Consider the following 5621-nt stretch of genomic DNA (forward strand, 5'->3'; position numbering starts at 1 on the left):
GTTTGGGTTAAAATTTGAAGTTGGGTCGTTTAATTAGGGTGGAATGGGGGGTTAAATTGAGGCTGTAATTGAAATAGAAATGGCTATGTGTTAAATAGCCAATTTTCCCCCTTTTATTTTATAAAAATAGTTAAAAATTAATTTTAAAAACAATTAAACGCACTGAACTAATTAATAATATATAAATATTGATCTAAAAATACTGGAAATGATTTTACAATTGTAAAATGACTGTAAAATCGTTAAAATAGGACGATAATTGCAATTATATGCAATTTAGCTTTAAAAATACTAAATAAATTTATAAAAATATGCAATAATTACCTTAATTATATTTTGGTGGAAATACGAGAATAGAAATAAATTATTCACCAAAGTGATAATTTTGGGAACAATTATTGGATTTTGTACTGCCAAAATAGACAATAATTGATTTTAAAAATCTTAAAAAATTAGAAAAGAAAAATACCAAAACTCTTGGGAATGCTTATATATGCATACACATGCTATTTCGAAAGTATTTTGAGAGTAAAATACATAGGGAAAAATTGGGTATCAACAGTCCCCTCCCGGGAGGTTTTGGAGGGAGATTCAGTACCAACCCATATCCCAGCAGACTTTCCAGGGAGATTCCAACTGAGAGACGAGCCTACACCCCCAGCTTCCCCTGCTTCTTTTGAGTCTTCTGATGGCTCAGAGGAAAGTAGTGAATCTTCAGCATCAGCTTCTCCTCCAGCCTCTCCACCTAGACAGTAACACATTGATGTAGATGCTGAGATCCCTGACGACGGGAGGGGTGGTGACACCCAGATAGCAGGGTTGGAGAGAACAAGGAACCCGGAGGTATGGAAACAAATATTTGTAAGTGAAAAAGCCTACCACAAGTTTAGTGAATGGTGGCCTCAGAGGTCACTCACACGTGAGAGGGTCTTTGTGAGCGGGATCTGCTACCGCATAACCCTAATGTCAAGAGGCAGTTCAATGAGAGAGTGGGGTGGAAATTCTTCACAAGAAACCTAACTTATGCCAATGAACACTTGGACAAGGAATTTTATGCCAATGTCACCCACATCAAAAAAGGCACATTTTTTACCAAAGTCCGAAACAAGAAAATCAAGTTTGATGGCAAGACCTTGAACGACTATGCTGGGTTCAATGATGAAGATGAGACATTGTATTAGAAAAGGTGGCTATGGATGACTTGGCCTGCCCTTGGCTTGCATCAGTGATTGCCCTCCCGGGGACTACTCCAGCTTGGCTGACAACTGGGGTCCCGATTTACAGGAACACTTTGAACTTCGAGGCAAAGGGATGGAAGACTTTTATGTGCAGCCGGTTAGACCCTACTACGCATGACAGTTATCTGCCGGTTTCCCAGGCTATTATTGTAAGGGCTATCATGGCGGGGTTTCCAATAACGTTGGGAATATTATGGCCAGGGTGATTACTAGAGTGGTTAACAGGGATGAGAGCTCCTACCCTTTTCCGAACTTCCTCACCATGTACCTGGAGGATCAGGAAGTTGAGAAAAGGGAATTCAACAACAAAGTGAGGCCAAAAAGGACATTCTCATGGTACAGCCTTCAGGGTTCGGACAACCCCAAGTCCAAGGGAAAAGTCTCCACTTCCACTAGCCAGTCTGAAGAGCCTGGAGTGATGGCCACTGGTTCCGAGCCTTCCATTACCATACCACATCCTATCTCTGGACCATCTACTTCAATGCCCTCTTCAGTGCCCTCTTCATCAGCATACCCTTTCACTGTATTGAGGGTTAACCAGACTCTGTCCAGCATCAACAACTGGATGCAGGTAGCTACATCTAAGTTGTCTGTCATATCCAGCACAGTGGCAGCTCAGTTAGTTCCAGCTCAGCCTCAGGAGCCCGCCTCAGTGGAGGAATCTCTCAAGGAGCTTCTGGACAACCAGAAGCTTATCATGGATGCTTTGGCGGCTCAAAGACAAGCAATTAAGGACCTAAGCAAGCAAACGAAGAAGCTGAAAAAGACTCCGGCCTCAAAGGAGCCAGTGAAGCTGTTGAGAAAGGAGGTGTAAAAGATTAGATCAGCTGGCGACATCCCATTGGACCTACTATTGGAGGATCAAGTCCCAGCAGCTCAGGCAGCACAGGCACCAGATCAGGAGGGTGATAGAGAGCCCGTGAGGAGATGGGTGATTTCCTAGACTGATGACTTGGAGATTGAGCTGGAGGACCCTGAGGGAGGTGACTCGGGCCAGACATAGGGCCCAGTGGGAACTGACCCCACTGATGTGAAAGATCCGATGCAGACCACATAGGGAATTTTATTTGCTCTCTAATCCCTCTTTGATCTTATTTTTGCTTTAACATTGAGGACGATGTTATTTTTTATTTGGGGGGTGGTTCTGTTTTTGATTTGATGACTGGAATGTAAATGTGATACTTATTTTTCGTTATTATTATTTTTCACTTTTGGTATGTATATAAATTTACCATTTATTTTTCAATTCGGTATGTATATAAATTTACCTTTCCGTGTATATATTCATTCCCCTATATGTATATTTGTCTCAATCCCCTATTGTACATATTCATTTTACTTTCCGTATTTGACTTTATAACTTCTTATGTATTTTCCTTAATAGCATAACTTCTTATTTCGTTTAGTAGCTGCTTTTTCAGTTTGTAGCTTCTTACTTTTACAAGTTGTCGTGATCAATAAGCCTTTGGTTTTCTTAATGCCATGGTTCTTTCTAAAGGTGGAGTTTGTGTGAACCAGGTGGCTCTTCCCGATGATGGATGGCATGACAACCTTCTTAAGTGTTTGAGTCCATTTTCTTTTTTGTTTTTCTGTAAATAGTAGTAATGAATAAAAGTGACTCAGTAAAAGCTTCACTTGGGCCTAGCGCATTTACCCTTGACGTTAGTGTTAGAAACAAACCGATTTGCAAGGAATGGTGCTGGTTGTGACCTTTAGACTCTTGTGTTGACTAATAATCATCGAGTGGTTTTTCGGGACCATTGGTGTTGCTCAAATCTTAGCTAAGTTTGTTGTGGGCCCTCGACTCTGTCTCTTTAGCAATCCAAAAGCTTGTGAGGTGAGGTATTGATTTGCAAGTCCAAGTCCCGTGCCAATAATTCTAGAACTTGCCCTGAATGTTTGCCTAGGCGAAATTCTAAGTGTAGCTCGACTTGAGAGATGATTATAGGCTCTCCTTGATCCAAATTAAGACTTGAAAGAATCCATAGCCCACCATATATGTTATCCCTAGTCAACCCCGTTGAGCCATAGCTTTTGTTCTTTCAATAACCATGATACAAGCCTTTATCCATTCTAAAGTGACCCTCTCTTGGCACCCGATCTTTCCTTAGCACAATTGGAAAAAGTACAAGTCTGGGGTTAGAGACGAGGAATGCAAAAGTGATAAAAGGTACACAATGCAGAAAAGGGAAGGCAGAAAGAAAGAATAAGAAAAGCCAAAAAGTCAAAAAGAAAGTGAACAGTGTCGAAAAAAATGAAAGGATTCAATAAAAGCAATGATGAAAGGCTTAGAATGATTAGAAAGGAGAAAAAGGATTGACATGAACAAGAAGGAGTGACAGTGTGTCTCTCTGGTCCCCTAGGGAAGAAGAAAATGACTCAAAGAGTCAAGCAAATGTGAGCCGAAATGAAGAAAATGAAGTGCTTAAGGAAAGATGAAACCTTCATAGACCGATATATCCTACCTTGAACCAAAAGCCTTCATTACATTCCCGCAAAAGCCCTATATGATCTCGAGTTGAGTGAGCTTACATTAGTGGTGATTCACATAAGGGGCAAGCTTATGGTACTTAGAGCCGGACTTGTGACCGTCCTTTGAGAGAGATAAGCGTTCTTTTTCACAATCCTTGTTCTAATTGCTATAATCTAAAGTGAGGTGTGCTTATGTAGAGCAAAAGAGCATGCTATTGGGTTCCACCATGACCTATGCAGTAGAATGAGTTTCCTTGATGAGTTAAGTCAATTCTTGATGCTTTTGTGTCGCACTAGGGCTATCGTACTAAAAAGGTTGTGTGTTTGTTAATAATGCATTTGAGTTGAAGGTAATTGTTAGTCCCAAGTGATGCCTAATGAAGTCACCTTAGAACTGCTGAAATTCTTCTTTCTTTTACCTTTTGGAGGTGGGAATTACTTTGTTTGCTTGAGGACAAGCAAAAGCATAGGTTTGGGGGAGTTGATAACTAGCGATTCTAGCCTATTTTATGCTCCCTTTTGCTTAGGTTTTAGATTAAAAATGTGTAAAAGTATTCCAAAAACTGACTTATCGTGCTTGGTTGCAGGGTTTGGTCAAAATGAAGCAAGAAAGTCATAACTAGCTCATAAAAGAGTTAAACCTACACAAGTTCAAAGCTAAGCTAAAAGCGCTAACAGCAATGAAATAGTGCGACCACGGAAGGTCCACCGCTGAGGCGACCATAATTACGCTCTCAGCGGAATTGAGGTTTAGAGAAGGCAAGTTTGGGCACAACAAACACCGCTGCCCGCGATGAAATAGCGCGGTAGCGAAATACTTGCCGCGGCAGCGGTCCAAATAGCGCTAACGGAGAAATTGGGAATCAGAGGACTGGAAATTTGAGCTCAAATGCACAGCGCGGTCCGCGAACATATTATGCGGCTGCGGTTGAAGACAACGCTGAGGCAGTTGCTTTTATGCTCCCAGCGAAATCAAGTCCAGACTCATCCAAAAGAGAAGAACCGCGGTCCGCGCTTGCTTTTGTGCGGCCGCTAAAGTTCAAGCGCTGAGGCGCCCATTATTACGCTATCAGCGGAACCTCCGTAGAGGTATTTTTGTCCGAAAATTTTAGCTGTGTATAAATAGTTCTTTTTCACCTTTTTAGGTCAGCTTTTGTTTTGAGGAACAGTGAACCGCTGTGCTTAGCTATTTTGAGTAATTTTAGAGTAGCTTTAACCATTAATCTTAGATTTTATTCTTGTAATTACTTTTTATGGGTTATATTTCATCTCCATCTTTGATTTCTACCTTGATTATGAGTAGCTAAACCCATTAGCTAGGGTTGTGACCCAACCCTAGTGTGGGTATTTATGGGTCTTCAATTTTAGGGCTTAATTGTTTATGGGTTAATGATATTTAGCTTGAATCATGCTTTAATTGTTGAATTGGTGGTTGCAAGCACTGATTCGTGCCTATATGACTTAGCCTCTTCTTGAGAAAGAGAGACTAAGTCTAGGAAATTCAGGCTAACAAGGTATTGGGGTGCATTCAAGAGATTATAGCCGCAATTAAAGGGTTAAACCTAGAGATAGTAATACCCGACTTGAGCCAATTTTGCTTGCATTGTTTGAACACCCAATTGGGCTTGAGAAAGCCAATTCTGGCAAAGTCACTCAAACTACAGAGAGGTATAGAGTGAGTAGTTATATGCAATGGTTATATCATGATCCCAAATATAACAATATTGTCCTAACTTTTAGACCCCGTTAGATACTCGCCTAGGTGTAAGTCACTTCCCTAGTGCCTTTTATTAATTGAGAAAACCCTTACAAAAACATTATACTTAGATTACTTTCAGCACTCATTATCACAAAAGTAGAATAGAAACAAAACAAAGCATGGTTAGGAGTGCAATTAAGAGCAACACACAT

This window comes from Nicotiana attenuata, chromosome 11 (genome assembly GCF_001879085.1).
Source record: "Nicotiana attenuata strain UT chromosome 11, NIATTr2, whole genome shotgun sequence".
Taxonomy (NCBI): domain Eukaryota; kingdom Viridiplantae; phylum Streptophyta; class Magnoliopsida; order Solanales; family Solanaceae; genus Nicotiana; species Nicotiana attenuata.